The sequence below is a fragment of the Catharus ustulatus genome, chromosome 4 (genome assembly GCF_009819885.2).
Source record: "Catharus ustulatus isolate bCatUst1 chromosome 4, bCatUst1.pri.v2, whole genome shotgun sequence".
In the NCBI taxonomy this organism is placed as follows: domain Eukaryota; kingdom Metazoa; phylum Chordata; class Aves; order Passeriformes; family Turdidae; genus Catharus; species Catharus ustulatus.
This window is the reverse complement of record NC_046224.1, coordinates 28,425,542-28,446,279: the sequence shown is the minus strand read 5'-3', so window position 1 is coordinate 28,446,279 and position 20,738 is coordinate 28,425,542. Positions and strand designations below refer to the sequence as shown.

Below are 20,738 nucleotides of genomic sequence, written 5' to 3'. Positions count from 1 at the left end.
AGCAGAGGCATCGAGCCCTGCTCCGGCACTCAGGGCATGAACAAAATGAGTGCTGGATATAGCACTCTTATTCAAATAGCACAGCATTTTCACACCAGAAATAGTATCTTTCTCTTTCTCTGTTTCTTTTCTTTTTTTTTTTTTTTTTTCAGTGAAACTACTGGCAGAGAAAGATACAACTTAGCATGAAAATAAGTATCAGAATAAGGCCGTAGCTGAATAGTCAGTACTCTGCATAATTCTCTCTTTTCATCCCTTCAACCTAGATCCTCTCCAAATATTCAGATCAAAATTTGCAAAGTAGTTCCAGCATTTTGGCCATCAAAGTAAAAGCTGGAAAATTTAGATTCTGCCTCCATCATATCCCTCTATTTGAATAAAATCAGCTCTCTGATATTGCCATCAGGCTAATTATGAAGTCTCTGTCCCTTTCTCTCTTTCTCTGTCTCTGTCAAAGACCAAAGTGCCAAAAGAGACATACTCACTAGTGAAAAATAAATATACCATTTTAAGGAATGCACTCAATTCTCTCCTCTCTACTAATATTTTTTACATGCAACACCTTCACCTTAAGCATATGAAAACGTATGTAAGGCAAAGGACAGAGAGAAAACCACAAGTCAAGATAAATTGTGGAATGATATTCCTGCCATTTCAACAGTCAAAAGTCTCTTTCAAAGATCCCTGCATGCTTTACGGGGTCTACATTTGAATGAAGCATTGTTAGACAGCAGAGAAGACCAGCAGAGGGAAGTAGTCTAAAATTATAAGTGAAAATTAAAAATTACGAGCAAAAATACAGAACAGGGAAAAATCCAACCACACAATTTTCATTTTAGCTCCCTGGGCAGTACAGTGAAAGGGCCAGCACACACTCCTATCAAAAGCAGCGGGAATAACCCTTAGAGCCATCTTTCTCAAATCACAGATGAATTCAAATGGGAAGAGGCATGCAACAACAAAAAAAAATAGTTGTTAATGCATAAAACTACTGTATGACTTCCAATAGCTGGACTCAAGAACCCTGGTTAAATACTGACTTTCTTTCAGAGTCAATCAGATAATAAGACCCCTTTAGAAGCACAGAATAGTTAAATTCATCACCATAATTTAATTGTAGAAGGTTATTAAAGAGCACTTCGACTCCCCTCCTGCTTCGGCGCTGCTTTTGTGTATTAAACTCAGACTAATCAAATTGCAGATTCCAAGAGTACTGTATTAGTCATCCCCATCCCTTTTAATTTGTTTAATGGCCTCCTTTTTTCTCCCCCCTCTTGTGTGTGTGTTCTGACTGGCTGTGCAGCGCTTAGGCTCACGACATGTAAATAAAGAATGGATAGGGGAACAGTTCGTCGAAAAGAATAAAGCGTGCCTCCATTCTAAAGTTACATTTGATGTCAGCGTAATTCATGGGACGTGTACTGCAAGCAATGGTGCTTATTATTTCTGCTTAGCTGTCTACAGACACAGGAGGAGAGGGAGAGGGGAGAAAAGGAAGAAAGGAAAAGAAAAGAAGTCTGAATTTACACTTACTGCTTCAAAAGCCCTTTTGTGCGTCGCCAACTTCTCCTGGCTGAAGATGCAGTATTTTGCCAAAAAGTCGACGGCAAGAGCAGACAAAAAAAGGATAAAATAGCCCATAGAAGAACTCCTTTCCCCACTTTTCCTTAAGAATTTCTGTGAATTTCCATAAAGAGAACTAATTTTTTAGATGCGCAACAAAACTGACCACAGATACCTCCTCTTGCAGAAATTTTAATTTATGGCTTGCTTCTTGTGTTTTGGTTGTTTTTGTTGTGGGTTTTCTTTTTCTATTTTTTTTTCTTTTTTTTTTCCCCTCTTCTCTATCTTATTTGTAAATGTCTTTTCACCTGGCCCAGGGCACAAAGTCAAAGTTAGCCGTGAATAGGAGATGTTTAACATGTGTAAAGCATAAGAGCTCCATTCTGGTCAGGCAATAGTCTAGGAGTGTGGCAAGGGCTTGCTATTTGGTTTAAATGTTAAAGAAAAGAATCTCTTCAGACTCAAGATCTGCAGAGCATTATTCTCCATAGGTTCTCCCAAAGGTACCACTGGAAATTAAATTCCTTTGGTTTGTTCCAGTCAGAAAAGACAAGTGTACGAAAAGGTTCTGTCTTTCAGTATTAGACAGCTATATCACGGAAAAGACACACTTTTTCCTATTTCTTTGTCTTATTGAGATCAAGTAGGATGTATTAAACCATTAAGAAAACACCATATGGGATTCTCTATCCTCAATTTTTTTCATTTGTTTCCAGGCCTATCATCCAAGAAGACAAAGTATGAAGCCGGCCTTGCTTCCTCACACCTAACACAGCATGAAAAACTGCTGGGTGTAGGATGAGAAAATCAGAAGAGAAAGTCAGGTCATGCCACAAACACAGACTGAGCTCATGAGTTCTGTGGATGGGACAAACTATGTTACCACTGCATTCAAACTCCTCATGATACTTATTAGTTCCTTTCCAGCCTCTTTCTTTGTGTCCCTAGACTGCTATTTCTATCACTTCATCACCATGTTCATAGGAAAGAAACCCTATTTTCACATCAAGGGAAACTGCTAGGAAATTCAGGACCTGATGGGGAAAAAGTGTTGGGTCTCAGCTCTCCCAATTTTTTGTTAATTTAGAATGAGAACTGGAAAACAGAGATAATAATTGGTAATATTGTGCCAGAAATGAATCTGAATTATCATCATAATTATCAGTAAAAATATTTTACTCTAAAGAGAGAAGGAGTGAGTCCCTATGTGGTGTTCTGGCTGGTATCTAAACAAGCTTGCAACATAAATCCCTTGTTTCTTTTTAAAAGAGTACACTTATCTTCAGGTTGTGTCTAGGGGCATGTGCAAGAAAGGTTCCTATTGGGAGGGAATGTTCATTGTTTGTTTGTTGCTGTATCCTAAAGGGTACAAAAGGACAAATGATGATGCCTGAATGCCATTGTTTCTTATCCTATATACTCCAGATGAACCAAATCTGTTGAGAAAAACAACAAAAATATCTTGGCTTTCCATGTCAAAACAGCAGCAGAGATTTCTATTTCAAGCACAAATTGACAGATGCTCCAAGATTGTTGCTATCACATGGTGTTTTTTTCTAATTCCAAAATTAACTATGATGCTGAAAGGAATGAGAAAACTGATTTGCACAGGTGTGTCTTACTGTCAGCATCTAAGATTTAAGTCAAAGAAAACCAATGCACTAATGGCATAGGTTCCAAAAAAGATTTGTACTGTGCTTAGTATTGAGCACTTCCCCAGGACCTAATACCTGTTTTCGCCACAAAAATTTTCAGAAGTTGCCTTTTTTTCGCTTGCACACTGACATGGGCTTAGGAGATGTAGATGTCCCAACCCTCTGGGAAGCATAATTTCTGGGAAGATCTGCATTGGCGCCCTCTGGTGATTCTGGAAAACAGCAAACCATGAAAGAAAATCTGACATTTTACTCGTAATAAAACCTTCACGTTTCTTCTCAACAGGTGTTTCATAACGTTGCAACTTCCCTTGCAACTGAGTGGTTAACCAAATGGCCCTGTAACAATTTCGGGAAGGGAAAGATGCTGGGCTGTGTCTCTGCCAGAAATGGAAGATAGGGAAAGAAAACTTCAGTTCTTATTTAAGCAACTTTTATGGTCAGATTAGGCTCTTAAAGCATCTACTCTGCTTTGGTGAAACACAAGGGCCAAAGGATGTCTTATATTCCTGTGTAACTGGTCCAATTATTTGTACTTAGACAAAGTACAGCTTTCAGGAAGACTTTCCTGTGTTGATCTGGAGCTGGCAGAATAAGGAGAATCCCATGTGGATGTACGGTACACTGTTTCTACGACCAATGTTTGGCTTATATGACACTTGAACTTGTTTTAAATCTCAAAAAAATCAGTTTTTGAAAGGTTAAAGAACCCTTTATGTAGTATATCCTCCCTGTAAAATGACTTACATGCTGTAGTAAAGACTATACGCAGAGGAAATTAAATTATTTCTGTCAGACATTTTTACCATTCCTTAAAAGAGTTTTTTCAGTGATTCTTGACGCCCCTCAAAAGACATATAGTTTTTTAAAATGTGGACACCAAAACTGTATGGACAGCCTCATCAGCACCACTGATCTCCTCTTACTTATTCTTTTCCTCCAGTATGGACAAAGGGGCAAACAAATAGCGGTTTTCCATTTCAATCTTGGGCAATAATTTTGACTTAGGAGACAGATTTTCTCCAGCCGTGTTCCTCACGCATCTGTTTCTCTCTCTTTGTTTATTCTCCCCATCCCCAGGAAATTTTAAAATCGTTGATCAATTTTGACCAAGTGAGACAGAGGTATAGAGGGCTGACAGGAATTAAGTATCTACAAGTTTCATGAAAATAGACAGCAGAGTAGAGGGAGGGAGGGAGGCCCTATTAATTCCCTCATTGAGGGAAAGACCTCAGCATGAGCTCAACCTTTGTTACAGCCTGGAAATCTACACGAGAGAGAAATCCTGGAAAGCAGCCATCATTAGTAGCACCGCTCATGGAACCACCTGTTTAATTAATTATTCTCTGCTGTAAAGAACCGTTTAAAAACAACTCCATAGCTTTCAATACAAGCTTGCTTGCAGTGCCCCCAGTAGGAGTCACAGAGACTGAGGTCGGGGGGGACTGGGCCCCATGTGCATTGTACCTCTCATAATATATACCCTAAAAGGCTGCTAGAAGTTTTTGGGCTTGGGCAGACCCACGTTTGGGTCTGCCATATTTTTCCTGCTGCTGCTCAACGCTTTACAGCCAGAAACACTCTTCAGTCCTGCCACCATCAGACTGTCTCCTCTGACTGCCTTTACCAGGGAGGGAGCCTGGAGTGACTGCATGCAAAGTCATGCTCAGGCCCTCACGCTGTAGCTACACAATTTGCACAGAGGAGGAAAGCCTAAGAAAAAACAAGCTGCCAAACTCTAAATAAATCCAGCTGAGCATGTCTGCACTGAAACAGCCTCATGAACAGGTGAGATTTACAGGACAGAGAGACTGTGCACCCCTCAGGCTAGGCTAATTAGTCACCCTGTACCAAATGGGAAGGCACAGAACCATAGAGCATCCTGAGTTGAAAGGGATCCACAGGGACCATCGAGTCCAGCTCCTGTCCCTGCACAAGACAAGCCCAAGTCTTGACCCCCATGCAGGTAAGTATTCTAGCTTTGCAGAGACACAGTAGAAGGGTTACTGGTTCCTTAGGTACAGGAAGAATAATGTACTTCCACCCAATGCTGAGTATTAAAAAGGTTGCTTTTATTGAAACCAGAAATAATTCTAAGAAAATATTTCAAGGAGAGATGCAAAACTAAAATTTAATCCCTTCAAAGTAAAAAGAAGTATCTGGTTCTAGAACACCTTTCAGTCCAATATTTCTAAGGTCATACCTCAAAAAGGCACTTGAGGGAAAAACAAGCTTTATTACTAGTGCAGAGAACAGGAAGATTAGCATTTGGTTCTTTGTTTCTGAGCTGACCACCACCTGTAGCACTTACTCCACACACACAGTTGTGGCTGTGTATTTGCTTTTTGAACTCCTGTGTGCTTTGCAGGGAGCACATGAGAAGATGGCTCAGCAAGTGGGTACGAACAAGGGTAGGGAAGGAATAGGTCAGGCAAATACAAATTCCAGACACACTCAGGGGAACACCCAGCAGGGGGGACACTTGCATGGGGATGTTGTGGCCCTGCAGAGTTCATGGGCCACACCAGCTTTGGAAGCACACCCCATTCCTGAGGAGGGCTTACTTTAATTTTTTAAACTTGCAGTAACCTTCTCATATTAAAAGAATATTAAAATTGAAAAGTCCAGCATTTAAAGGCCAGGAAATTATGGAAAATACTACAGTATTACATGCTTAAAGGCCACATCATGATGCAAGAAGGAGGGTAGAAGTCAAACTATGCGTGAAACTTTAGCCTTGTCATTTGAAAACATATCAAAACAAGAGAAAAACTGAGGTAACCACATCATGAAATCAGTACCAACTTCTATTCCTACTCAGCTCCATAACTTCCATTTAGTTTTTTATTACATTTGATATCTGTTCTTAAAACTATAAAGAAGATCTTGTAACATTTTATGAACGTCAAAAGACTAACCCTCTTAACCTTCCCTGAATAACACATTTTTCCCATTTTACAGATAGGGAAACCAAAAGATTAAGTAACGTTTCCAAAGCCAGTGAACACAGTGGTAGCAGACACAGAAATCACTGCTCTTCAGCACTGTACTTTAACTGGAGACAATGGTTTCCCATGGGATATCTGTGTCAGAGCTTTGAAGGACATCAAAGTATACCAGGCTGTCAATAGAGATAATGGAATAATTGGCAAATGTGTCCAGGATGCTTTTCCTTTCAGGAAAGCTGGATTAGGATCTTCAGTCAATTAAGTAATGCTGTTGACTGGGCAATCTTAGATGTTTATAGACAGATAGAAAGGAAACTACAAGGCAAAGAATAACCAGGGGCTCAACTAAATTCTGAAAACAGCAGTACTACTTATAAGAAACTCCAGAAACTTTGTTGGAGTAGGAACTAACTTATGTTGGGACTCGAGCATGAAAACATCAGGGCTGGGAACGCAAACCTTCAGGTTCCTAGCAATAATTCTGAATTAACACACTTGCTTTTCAGAGCCAACCATTTCATATGAAACCAGAGGTCTGACTAATACTGCATAAAAGATATAAACCGTATGTGCACAGGCACACACCTCTCTTTCCAAAAATCAGTCCCTTTTAAAGTCTATCAATATTTTGTAAATGTAAATTCCTTTCTTATCTGCATTTGAATGACTTTAAAATGTCTTGTTTTTAAGCAAAATAAATCCTTTTAATGTACCCTACTGCAAGAAAAATATGTATGACAATACATGCAATCAAAAATGTTTTCTAAATGGGATTGTCCAACATTTTTACAGACTTTCAGTGTTTGCCATGAACTATGGGCAGAGATAGATTTAACACACCACTGGTAGATAAAAGCACAGAGTAAGTTCAAGAGTCTGTAAAGTTTGTATTCCCGTGTTAAACAAGAAAAAGTAAATTGAAGCACACACAGCACTTTCATATGAAAGAGGAGACCTCTTTTCTAGGTTAAGGGGGTCCAAAGGGCACCTCATTTTACAGGCAACCCCAATACACAGTCCTGTAACTTTCAGTTGTGGAATCCATGAGGCATTGTAAATAACTCACTTTATTCCCCTTTAAAAAGAAATACATCTTATAAATTTAAGATTTGGACTTTGATCTGAAACTAGTTTCTCCACTCTTCTCCCCCCTCCTTCTTTCTCTCACACATATACGTAAACACAAAAATCCTAATATTTTGGATACCTCTCACTAGGTTACATAAATGTTACCTAGTCTTTGCAAATAAGGGTGTGGATGCCATTGTAACAGCAAGGGACAGCCAGTCCTCCATTCCCAAAGCTCTACCATGAAATAGGAAAGGCCAGGAGGGGAAAAATTCAACTGTATATCATCAAACTCAGTTTCCCAGGGCAATAAATGTATAAGTGCAATCTCTTCAATAAAGACTGCGCAGGCAAGAGAAGAGTCTCAGTAAAGTGTGATGAAACTGAAGAAGGTCTGTGTGTACCCCTCCCACAAGTCCCACAGATGGGCAGGGCAATCTATTTCACAGCACCTTGATAAAACTTGCAGATGACCAAATTGTGTTGTTCAAACAATGGTATCTGCTATGAAGAAATGCATTTCTCTCAAGACCACATTCTTTTGGACAGATTTAATTTTTTAGCACTAGTTTTTCCTTTGCTAGCCAAGCTGCCAAGGCCAGTCATGCTTTCTTTTATATTTTGTCTGCATTTCTGCCAAAGTAGAAGCAGACTCATACCTTTCTACACCCTCCTAAAGACTTTCTACTGACTTTTGAAAATGTCTGGCTCTATAATATCAAGTAGGCATTCTGATTCATGCTACCCCTGTCTCATGCTTCCCTGGTTAGGCACAAATTCAAGAAGGATTTACAGAAAGTTATTATGTTTTACCTCATTAGGTCTCACCCTTTCAGAGTGCATTAAAGTTCAATAGCATTGTAGCTTGATGCCTGGCTTTGCAACTAAGGTTTCATTCAAGATGCTCTGTCCACAGAGCTGTGGGTCATTAGACGCTTTTCAGTTTCTTACCATCAAAAATGCGTCAGCAGGAAAAGCCTCAGTGATCCTGCTTTATAAAAACAAACAGGCAACCAAACTCACAACAGATACTCTCATCCTTGGCACTGATGTGAAGGTTTATTGGAGAGCGAGAGAGAGCTTGGGGGCTTAATTCTTCACTTGTATGAACTTTTGGGGTCAGCTAGCAAAATCTTGATAAAATCAAATCTATTCCAAGGCAGCGCCTGTCTTGACAGGACAAAATGGGAAGCCTTTTGTTTCTGTGGGACTCAGGCCTTATCAGCTCATTCTGTCACTCATACTTCCTCAACCTACTTGCAAATCCTCCTGGATTTACTGCAGATGTATGAAGCTTGCTGGAAATAATAGCACAAGCAAAGAGGCTAGTCCAGCTATCGACTCCAAGCTCTGGGTAATACCAATGGGAAATTATTCACACAAAAGGTGCGCTGGGGTGACAAATGAAGAGTGTGCTTTGGTCCTTTGGAGATGCTGGGAGCTTGGACAAAACTAACACACTAATGCCACACTAAACAGCTCGCTTTATCTGATTACATACTGAGCACTCGCCTCCCCTTCCTGATGGCAGCACCCTGCCCACCTCTCACACCAGCCTTTCATGCACACAGGTTGGTTTCTTCTGTGCAGTCTAGCATGAAATGGAAATCTACAGCAAGAACCTGTCTAAAAAAGCATTATCTTCTCCCTGCTTTTCCCAATAGACATCTTTAATGTTTAAACACAGCAAAACTGAATATTCCTCAACAAAACAGGAGGAATGTTGAGGAGAGATTCATGCCATATTTTCTCACATCTGCCACCCACACCACTGAAACAAGGAAATAATTCTTTTACCTCCTTTTCTACCACTGTTTTGCCTCCAGGAAAGGATGCACAATGAAACCAGCATGGACTGAGCCTCCAAAGGCCTGACTGCTCTGGCTTGTCTGTGTGAATCACACAATACTACATTGGGCATGGCAGCAACATTCAGGTGTGCTGTGAAGGACTCTGGAAACTTTCTGACCTTCATGAGGCTGAGATCCTTAGTCAAATTGTGGATAATTTCAGTATTTTCAGTATTTCAAGGAGTCTTATAAAAAAAGTGGTAGGTGACTTTTTACATGGGCAAATATTGAGAGGACAAGGGGGAATTATTTTAAACTGAAAGAGGGGAGGTTTAGGCTAGATGTTAGGATTAACTTCTTTACTTGGAAGTGATGAAGTATTGGAATAGGCCCAGGGAAGCTGTGGATATTCCCTCCCTAGAAGTGTTCAAGGCCAGATCAAATGGGGTTCTAACCTCATCTAGTAGGCAACATCCCTGTCTTCTATGGCATAGAGGTGGAACCAGGTAATATTTAAGGACCCTTCCAACTCAACATAAACCAAACAATTTCTATTCTATTCTATTCTATTCTATTCTATTCTATTCTATTCTATTCTATTCTATTCTATTCTATTCTATTCTATTCTATTCTATTCTATTCTTCAGCTCTATTCTATTTCATTCTAACTTTGGAAGTCTTCATCTGAAGCTCATAAAGTGCTTTGAGGTAAATTCCCACATTGGAAGACTTAAACTGTATCAAAAGCAAAAGCACCTAACAATGGCTTTACACTACTGATTTTAAGAAGAAGAGACACAAACACCAATAATAGAAACAAGGAAAAAGCAGCCCTTTGGTGTAGTTAGGAAAATCCACCAAATTGCTATACTCTTATTTTATTTACTGATGTGAACAAAATCAGAGGATGATTATAACATGCCTCCCACTTCAATAGCAACTTATAGAGGCATTAAAAAGCAAGAACAAAAGTTAGGCATCAGCCAACCCGGAAAATTATTTCCAATAGTTTTAACAGAAATTGAAGCAGTTCTTTGGCTCCTCATTTCCCAAACACTGAGGAAGCACCAAAGCTGAGAGGAAAGCTAATATTGTGCCACTGTTTAAAAAGGGTAAATGGCACGACCCAGGTAATTATAGACCTGTCAGCTTGACATCAAACCCAGGCAAAACAGTGCTGCAGCTGATAAGGGATTTGATTAATAAAGAATGGAAGGAGAGAAATATAATTAATGCCAGTCAACATGGGTTTATGAAAATAGATCTTGTCAAAATAACTTGATTTGTTTTCTGGATAAGATTACTGGTTTGGTTGATATAGGTAATCAACTTAGGACTTCTACTGTGTATTTCACTTGGGATCACATGAAACTTTGATTAAGACACTGGAATAACACCGAACTATCATGCTACCTATTCAGTAGGTTAAAAACTGGCTGACAGGTCTAAAAATGTCATTTAAAATGAGCAACATTTATTGAGATGTATTTTGGTTCACTCTTATTTAACATCTTTGTCAATAATGCAGAGGAGAACTTGTGTCTAAAGACCTCAGAGGGTCAGTTGATCAGGAAGATGATGTATTATTAAGTAGCTTTGCTACTGATCCAGAGTAATTAGGATCATTTAGCTAAAATGTACTGAACAGACTCAAGCATCATCCCTTAATGTCTTGTCAGTACCCAGACAGTCTAAAAGGCAGGGCTACGAGGATGGTGTCTCTTCCTTATTGCATTATTTGACACATCTACTCATGTCTTCCATGTAAAGCTACCCAAATTAGCTAAAACACCTACACCATGGCCAGCTCACTTTGACCCACATTGCTCCACAGCTTGTGGAGTTTTTCATGAACACAATCCTGTTTTCGTTAGACCCTTTGCTGAGTTTTTTAGGAGTCCATGGTCTGGTTTACCTCCTGTTCTCAAAAGGAGGCCCATGACTTTTTCTCTTTGTGGATGAGGTATAATATCAACAGATGACATTACAAATTTGTCAATGTCTTGCAGAATGAGAACCTGCATGAGCACCTTGCTACATGGCTAGTGCAACAGGGATGGTGGCCTGGAGCAATCCGAGGCACATTAAGGATCTTTTATGTGGATGATAGTTCAGGTGATGACATGCTCACAGAGCCTGACCTCAGAAGGGAGCAGTTTCCACATAGCCTTAATGTGATATTGATGTCAAGAAAACCTGTCCAAGTCCCTCTCCACAGCCCATTTAAGAAGGGACCAGAGAAAAGCCATGCCATGTTCAGCAGAGCAATTCTCATAACATATTCGTTAGAGTATCTCTTTGTGACACTGAGTGATGATTACATGAGACATACTCTGAGAAGCAAAGGAGCATCAGGTCACCCTCCGAGTATGAAGTGAGGAAGCTGCTCCAAGGGTCTTCATTAAGTGATATTTTTCACTAGGGCAAGGACTAGGACAGGGCATTCACTGACCTTCACAATTCCCAAAAAGAGAATGGAATTTTCCCATCAAATTGAACTCGTTTCAGTACTGTGTAAGGCAAAAATGGGCTCATGACACCATCGAAGTCAAGATGCACTCTAAGTGTTGTAAATTCTGTATGGTACCCCAGATGCCTCATGGTGGAAACAGATTTATAGGCAATTGCTAAATTTTTGATGTGGACTTCATGCAGGAAGAAAAAGAGTAACTTTTCTGGTTTATTTTAGGATTCTGTTAGGTACAGCTCTATTTTAAACTTAATGCAAAAATTTCTATCAACACTTTTGGCACTGAACAAAACCTCAGTCTTTGTTATATTTTTGATGAGGCCTGTTACTCTTTCAGAGGTGTTTTAATGCATATTGTTGTTTCTGTTTTAGTGAGTGTTGCTCATTTTGTCAGAAGCAGATGGTGTTTACTGAATTTTGTTTGTTCCAAAAATAAGCAACATCCAACTGTTCACTGTGGAGGTGTGAGAGAGGAAAGGCCTGATGCATAAACACAGCTTCTCCCTCTTACTTCCCCTTGTTTTTCTTCTGGTGAAAGGAACTGTCAATGTCTCCTTACAAGCCTCTAAAACTGAGGAGTTTGTGCTGTCACTCTACCAGAGAGGGCCCACAGCTCCAACCAGCGTTGCTGCCAGAGCAAAGCGGTAGCTCACAGTTCCTGGGGTGCCAGCTCAGAGGGCTTTTAACAGCTTCTTTGCAGCCCACCAAAGGAGCTGGTGTTAGCAGTCAGCCTAAATGAGGACACATCAGGTTCCCTCTCTGGCCAGTAGAGAGAAGCAGGCTTTTTTTGGGTAGCACAAGTAAAATGTCTCTGCTGAATAAAGACACAACCTGTAAAGACCCACTTAACAACTTAGAGTTCCGTGGGCAGATGAGGTCTCCACTCTACTGACCTCCCACCGTGTGTGCCTGGGCAGGAACAGCAGTGCAAAGGCTGCACAAGTCCCAAGGGATGGATGCTTCTGTGCATCTTCAGATTGCTCAGAAGAACACAAAGCAACCACTGTTTATCAGGACTGGGTTCTACCAGAGGGAGGGACATGTGTCAAGGGTGAGAAGACAAATATATTCTGACTCTCATCTAGAAACTTGGAACAGCACACAGGAGTCACAAGGAGACAGTTCTAGAGTCAGCATTGTAAAAATTATCTGTACAACCTGAGTAGGGACAGAAATTTGCCAGGATCCCAGACACCAGCTCCATACCTGAGGTTTACTCTACAGGGTCAGGCACAGAGGTTCAGGAGTGAACCTCTTAATGGGGCTTGAAGCTGCACTGTGCTATCCACACACACCTGAAAACACCAGTGTCAAGCCCTCCCTTGGTATCTGCACCTCTGGTGTGAGCTCCAACTTATTAATTCTCCTCCTGACCTGAATGAGTCATGGCCAGTTGCTTTGCTTTGATTAGACAATTTTGCCGATCTACCTGGCAGCACTTTGCTAGATAAAGCTTAATGACTCCTGAGGGCAGCTGCTTGCCAGCAGGCAAGGCTGAGAAAAGATCTAGAAACACCAGTGATTAAACATTGTCAGAAAGGAGAACCTGTGGCATCTCAGAATATCTTTTCTGAATAAAATATTAAAAAAGAGTACCACTGCAGGGTGCCTTACTGTGTTTTTAAAACACTCCAAGTTTGCTTAGTGTTTATCCAAAAAAGCTAATTATCCTTGCTGCTTAAAGCAAATTGCTCAATAAATAAACACAGAAGTAGGAGCTTAGTGACTGCTATGCTTTCTTTTAAATGCTGTCTTGAAGGCTCATTATGCTAAACACAAAAGAGAAGTGAATTTCTTGCAATGCACTTATTAAAGGCACATTTTCTATAGAAATGATTATAGCATGATTGTACAATAGTATATAATTTGCTTTGTTGGCATTTTCAGTGGGAATCTTGTCAACAGAAGGCATGGATGGGAAGAGTGGCTGCAGGGCCACCACTTGTGTTGTTAGGAGCAGTGATTCAGGAAGAGGATGGCCCAGCCCAGAAGAGGAGCACTGACACAATGAGCACAGCTGACAACAGGACAAGAAACCCCTCGGCTTATTTGTGCACACACACCTATCCTTGTGGTAATGGAAAAGTTTAAATTCCTGCTGGCATGGCACTGTTTTGGTCATTAACAGCAGAACATTCTGCGGTAGATCCCCAGGTCTACAAAAAGGATTCAAACCAGGCATGTCTACGTAGTTGTATTTTTGTCGAGACAGCCAGAAAGATGCAACATGGAGTTATGTGGTGCTAATGTCCTCATGCTCTCTTAATGCCAGGAGGGTAAAGCAGACCTGATACAGGGGGAGAAAAAGTGGCTCGCATGATAATAGCATTGCATGACATAAAACTGGCAAGTACAAAACTGACCCATTTAAAACAGATCATTACTGCATCACAGGCATGGTACCTCTGCACAGCAGGAGGAGGCCTGAAGTCAGTGATACCCACTGCCTTGGAAGAGAGTTTCCAGAGAAGCAACAGAGAACATATCGCAGTGGGGTTTGAGTTGTGGGTTTTTGCTTGTAGAGATGCAACCAATAAAAGAAGCAGCAACCAGAAGTGGTAAACATAAGCATGATAAACCTGGGATTGATCTCTGAAATACCTATTGACTCTAACAGCAGACAGCTGAATATGAGCTTGTCCCCACTTAAGTTAAACACCTACACGACACAGATGCAATTTTCCCTGCAAGGCACCAAAACATCTCCAGAGCCACCCAAGCCTTGGCATACACAGCAAGGAAATGGGGCTGCTGAAGTCAGGAACTGCTCTGGGCAGGCTGTGTTTTTCATGCCTGGCCATGGCCAGGCTTCAGGTCACTGGGTAGATTGAAACATTCACAAAAGAAATGTGTCTTTCACCTTTCTAGTCTCTTGAGAGACTTTTATTGGCCACCAATTTCAGTCTGATGGTTGTTTTAACTTTGTCAAACTGTTTCTAGGAATTGTGTGCTAGTTTGCAGTATCTTTGAAACTCAGTTGTTATCCTGAAAGGGCAGGAAGTGGGGATTAAGTCCATCAGATGTTTGAACAACTTTCTTTTCACTCAGCATTGTGACTCTGCAGCTTGCCAGCACATTTCAGCCTCTTTCCAGGAACTGGCACTGCAAGATGAAGCATGGCTGTCTGAAGACCTGGCATCTGTGCTGACTTTTATAGGTGCAACACTGGAAGAATTGGAGAAGAAAACTCAGTGGCAGAGGAGAAAGAAACATCCCTGTCACCACCTTATACATAGAGCATAGAAGACCTGGGTTTCAAAGAAGCCCTCTGCTGCTTGTGGGATTCAGAAGCAAAGTACATTATTGAACTGGAAAATGTGACAACCTAATCATCCTGAAGGGTACTATTATTGTGTGCTTAATATGCTTTACAGTCCCAATGAACAGGAAAGGCTGGCTGAAAAGTGTAGGATGATGTATCTAATGGCTCCATACTACCGTGATGGATCCATAAAAGGAATCTAATTTCACAGTTTGGGGAAAATACAGACCATACAGTCAGCTCTTTAAGGCCACAGATTTCAGCAACCTGAGCAAATAATTCCAGTATAGTATATTCTGCTCATTCAATGTTTTGCTTTACTTGTTGCTGCTTAATTTAAATTTGGGAGTAATTCCAGAATCTGTGAAGACTTACACATTAAAGAATGTAAATCACATTTGCCAATCAAAGAGTAAAATCAACAAAAAGTTTTAAGTTCTAATCCGATGAAACAGTGCATTTGAAAATTCCTTGGGTCTGGATTATACAGCAAACCATCTTAAATTGCACATGCAAAAATATTATAACTCTTATGCATGTCACTGGTGCAGAATCTGAATTTCTTCTGGACAATTGCACATGACAATCTAATTATTTTATAGACACAAATGGATTCAATTGTGTAAAAGGAAGCCTTGCTCAGATTTTGAGTGTATTATTTAGTTTTGAAAATAGAACCCCTGTCTCTTCTGCTATCATGAAAGATATCACTTTACAAAGGACATAACCTTCAAAAATGTATTTGGGAGGATTAAGGGTTATTTGGTAATCATGATCATGTCTGAAGTATGGAACAGAATAGGAAATGGTGCAGGCAGGAGTTTGACTCAAGTGGTGCAGCTACTTCCTTCTCCTTTGATCTGAGGAATCAAGTACAAGCTTAAAATTAGAGGTCACCATCTTGGAAGCGGGAGTTGGTCTGAGTCTTCTTCACTTATGAATTAATATGAATCACAGAAAATAGAATATGCTGAGTTGGAAGGGACCCATCAGGATCATGGAGTCCAACTCCTGCCCCTACACAGGACAATGAAAGACTTGTGCTTTTTCTTCCTCTCACTGCTCTGCACATTGGAGGTTTCTGCAATCCAGGTTGGCAAGCCTACCAAAGTCCACACAAGTCTCATAAAAGCCTTCTGCGGAGTTCAGAAGTTCCAGTTGCAACAAAAAACGATCTTTCTCATCATGTGAGTCTTAACTGGTTCTTTTACCACTAGGTAACAAAAGGTAAATCATACATAAAGATACAGAATTGTTTCAAATCAGGAAAAAAAACTGTTAGAGATTAGGGGTGCCCGTCTTTTGGTCCTTTCCTGGTTAACAGTAAGGAAAATCAAGATGTTAATAGTTCAAAGTCCTGAGTGTTCATACATTTCTAGTCAAGTAAAGAAGTCACCCGCCTCACTTTCCCAGCATTGTGACTGCTCTCATTTCAGTTATCTTCCCAGAAATTTTGTACAATTATCTTTATACGTGTTATTGGAATAATGAATGTGCATGTCCTATTCATAAAAGTCTAGAAGATTCATCTGAGAAGCTAAACTGGCTACTAGGAAAAAAACCCATCAGACAAATATGTCTAGAGTTCAGTTCTCATTAAAAGTTGTGCTTATCCAATTAATTTCATTTAGCACTTCAGCTTGATGACTATTCTTGGGAGGGGATGAAGGACCTCTGAAAACCCCTGGGCTCCGTACGTACAAAGAGTCAGTCCAATTAATGTTCTTTTTGGAAAACCAAAGATTTTCTTCAGGAGGAATTAAAACATGAGCCAAACAATGAAGGCTGTTGGTTGGCTTGCTAGGAGCTCAAAGCAAATACATCAGTACAAGGGCCAAGATGATATTTTCCTTTCTAACTACAGCCAAGTGCAATGGTTGTAACAGTGTGGTACTCATGGGTTTTGCTGAATGATTTCAAGAAGTTAAGCACAGAATGCCATTGGACATCTAATCCTTCTAATCCAAAATTTATGAAATTATTTATTTCAGTGGGTGATTCCTGCGAAAGTGAGCAGGATTTGGCTCTGGTTATGGATAAGTGAAGAGGACACCAAAGCATAAAATAGCAGCTTAGAATGACAGAGGAGCTCCTAACCCTGGGGAGCCCATTTAAGCCAGCCAGCATGGTTCAGACAAAGCACTAAGTGGGGACACGGTCCCTTTCTGAAAAGAAAGAAAGGAAATTGCCCCTAAAAGAAAAATCCATAATCAGGATGACCATCAATAGAGGAGATTCCCTGTTGGTGAGGAACCTTCTTTCGACTGAGAAAATTCCCCACATTTGTTGATTCTGATCCAGCTGGCCAGCTGGTGTAACCACCAGATGCATCGCAAGCAACTAGGGATATTCTAAAGAAAATCAAATAATGGGTTTTTTTTAGACCAATAAGTAGCATTCTTGCAGATGGATTCAGAAGACAGTCACAAAATGGATAAAATTGCTGCCCCCCCTTCCAAAATATTTAAGATGCCTGTATCAAGCTGCCTTTGGTTTGTATACATATGAGATTATAGAAGATCTGCCTCTTTATAATTTTTCTTAAAAAGGATGGCAGTCTTAGCTCAATAGAGTTAGTGAGACAATCCTTTAAGCTGTGTCAAAATGCCAGTTATCCTAAGATGCCACCCAGATTTGAATAATTTAGAAAGAGACAAAACCACAGAAAGGAGGAATCATCCTTTGACTACTTCTGCTTTTGACACGGCTGCCTCCCTCTCCTTTTTAACCAAAGCATCTTCGTCTCTCTATCAGTCACGACAAGTGCCAATCAAGCCTTCTGTTTCTAAGGTTCTGGGGGAAAGTGAAACATGAAACATTTTCTAACAATCAGTGACCAAAAGTCCACTATCAGTGTGTGGTCTGGGAGAAGCCAGCCTTTTCCTTTTTCACTTCTAATCTCTGACCCACTATTTACCTCTTCTTTTTTTATATACTTTAATCTCTTTGTTGTGCCAAAGGATCCTAAACAAATTGTAGGTCAGTGTGGATTAGGCTGCTTTGTTACCGATGATTAGTACATTTACTTTTGCTTTAACATCTTCAGCAACAGCTGAATGTCAAAAAGATCTAGCAAGAGTTTGTTTAATCACAACAAAAACTATACCCACATAGTCTTACAATTGCATTGTCAGTCTCAGCATAAAAAACTGGGATACAATAGGAGACAGTGACCATGGACCTGCATTGTTAGCATGTGTTTTCAGAGGTACTATTTCAGTAATTCAGTATTGTTGAAACCAGATTCACAGTAACCTTTATCACATCAGGATAAAAATTAAGCTTTAGATATTTGCCTAAGACTCTGAATTCTTCTCCCATTTGCACAGTAGTTGCACTGAATTCAGAAACAGTTTATGGGGCTTGGAGTTGTAGAAATGTATTCTGTAGAAAAGTTATATGAAGTAGCTCAACAATCATGCAAATATGTGGATCAGAAATAAAGATTTAGGGAATCGGGGCTAGTTTCAAAAGCATGCACATGGATCAGATCTCTTAAAGTAACTAGATTCACATAAACTTTCTTAAACCAGCTTTGCATCTGCCCAGCCTGTGTGCAATGGAGTGTATATTGCTGTGATTTACTTGTAGTAGGCCATAAAAAATAAAAATGGGCAGAAGAGGAGAGGAATTTCATTTGAAGTCCTTTTATGCTAAAATTGCATCTACATTAGTAATCACCTTATACATTAGCAAGTCCAGGGTCAGAAAGTCTTTATATGATGCCCATAATAAAACAGATAATCTTTTTACCCTGTTGCCCCACCTTATCTTTCCACATAAAATTCAAGGTTTTTGCCATCAATTTCAAAGTGGCATTACCAATTTTGGCAATGTTTCTCTTTTAACTGACATTGTTTCCCATCCTCCAAGCACCACCAGAAACACCAGACCTAGCTCCTCTTGGTTCATGTGGCTGACAACTACTGCCATTGTCTTCTCACATTTATTTAATGTTGGAAGTGAGAGTCCCAATCTGAATTATCAAATCACTACCTTCCTTTGCACCAAAATGCTCCTACCTTCTATCACCATGCAAAAACTCTTCTCATTGAAATTTCTGTGGGAAATTTCCTGGAAAAATAATGCTAATGCAAGAAGCTGATGGAAGTAGCTGATATAACTGACAGAGTAGTAAGGTTTCCAATTGCTTTTAATTTCAGAGCTTTAGTTGGTTTAGAGTTTTTGCCAGTGGTGGTAATGTGGTCATATGAAGGTTCATAGGTCAGCAGTTACCCCTTATTTCTTTTTACTGACAGAAAAATAAAACTCATGTCCAGGGAACTTTTAGAAATGTTTGAGTGATTTGGAAACTGTAAAAATACACACAAATACACAAAGCCATGTCCAGTATCCTATAAGAGTCATCCAAATGTGCCCATTATCACGTTTATCAAGTATACTATCTGTATAAATATATCACTATAAGTAAGGACAGAGAAAGAATGAATAAAAATATGTGCAATATTGGAGAAAAGAAAAACACAATCATTGGATTATAAACCATCCACAAGTTTTAAGGTCCCCAAATCAAGCAATCAAACCTTCAAAAGCACATGCTGTTTGAGAGCAGCCTTCACTCAGCAATCCATGAGATGTGTAATAAAGACAAACTGAGAGATCAGATGAATAAAACCCAACAGCAAGCATGAGTAGAGATCAGATAAGAAAAGGCACTAGAACCCAGGGGTAAACCAGAAGTTTATCAAGGGAATCTGAACTGTTTGTTACTAGTTGTACAGGCTGGTGCACTTTAGCAAGAATGTGAACACAATATATAAAAGTTAAGACAGCCTTAAGGAAACAATCCTCAGCTTACCTGCACCATCCTGAGTCTTAGGCAGTTGTGCAGTAAAGTGACTGTTTCAGTTCTCCATTGTGGATTCAGTCTCGTTAAAGCCTGTCAAAAAATGTTACAATAAATGAGACTAAGCAAGGAACAAGACATTTCTACCATTTTCTGAATATTAACAAGTTTATCATCAAAAGTACCCAAGCCCTTACTTTAGCATAATGGGCTTCACTTTTCATATTATTCCAATCAAAGATATGTGAAGAATATATTTGACAATAACAGCATTAGAAGATTTCAAGATCAGTAGAATAACTGGGTTTTCCTTTAAAACCACGTTTAACATTTTAAAAAATCTTTTAAGAGGCCTATTTTTAATTTTATATACATATATATATATGAGAAAGGAAAATGAAACGTATTAAAAAACCCTGTAATCTGAACGCTTTGTCAGTTTTTGTACATTACAAGAGTTTCTCTAATGAACTGATGGACACAGAGCAATTTTATCTCAGTCTAAGGCCCCAAAAGGTTTGCCATCCTCTGCCCAGTGAGTCATGGGGAGACAGATCCAAAATCAAAGACCAAGTGCATGTTGCCTGGATGTCTCCAGGGCCACTTCTCTCCCCAGTCACTGCAAGAGCTGTGCAAGCCATTTGAAGGCAGCTTGCCAGTAGTTGCAATAACGACCACTTCCTTAGCACCGTGGAAAGCTAATTTTAGAAGCTATTCCTGCCATGAATTTGTGTGTGACTCACTGATGCTTTATTCACACTGATGGGAGCCTCTCCCTCCTGCAAAGCCCGCAAATCTGAGATATGCAATACAACAGTCTGGCTGTGAGGGCATAGCTGAGTAGACAAACCACAAGTTACATCATAAATTTTGGTTTGGACCTGAAACAAGTGCACTAGGTTGCCCCTACCTCCTTGCAGGCTGCATCATTTCAGTCACCTCACTTCCATTACTTCTCTTCCCCCAGTCTGGTCAGCTTTTGCAGCATATTTTGCCCTGTGACTGCCAGAGGAAATAAAAATATTACATTTAGGGGTCTTGGCTCCTATACAAAATACTCACGACTTAAAAAAAAAAAAATTGAGACTGAGAGAAAGGGTCTTTACCTACCTACAGTAAAAGATATTGAGGATAAATAACTATGATGATTTGATGACTCTGAAAAGCCTTAAGAA

At 39.9% G+C, this 20,738-nt stretch overlaps 1 long non-coding RNA gene across 2 annotated transcripts in view; it reads right to left on the bottom strand.

The window, feature by feature from the left end:
- Window positions 1–19,655, bottom strand: part of LOC116995242 — a 38,608-nt gene extending 18,953 nt beyond the window's left edge. Inside the window, exon 1 of one of the 2 annotated variants that reach the window (XR_004417696.1) lies at window positions 19,576–19,655. This is a non-coding gene — a long non-coding RNA (uncharacterized LOC116995242). Of the gene's footprint in view, window positions 1–1,533; window positions 1,619–19,575 lie in introns of those variants that run through there. The other variant, XR_004417695.1, reaches the window with a different exon arrangement.
- Between the last annotated feature and the right edge of the window lie 1,083 nt (window positions 19,656–20,738).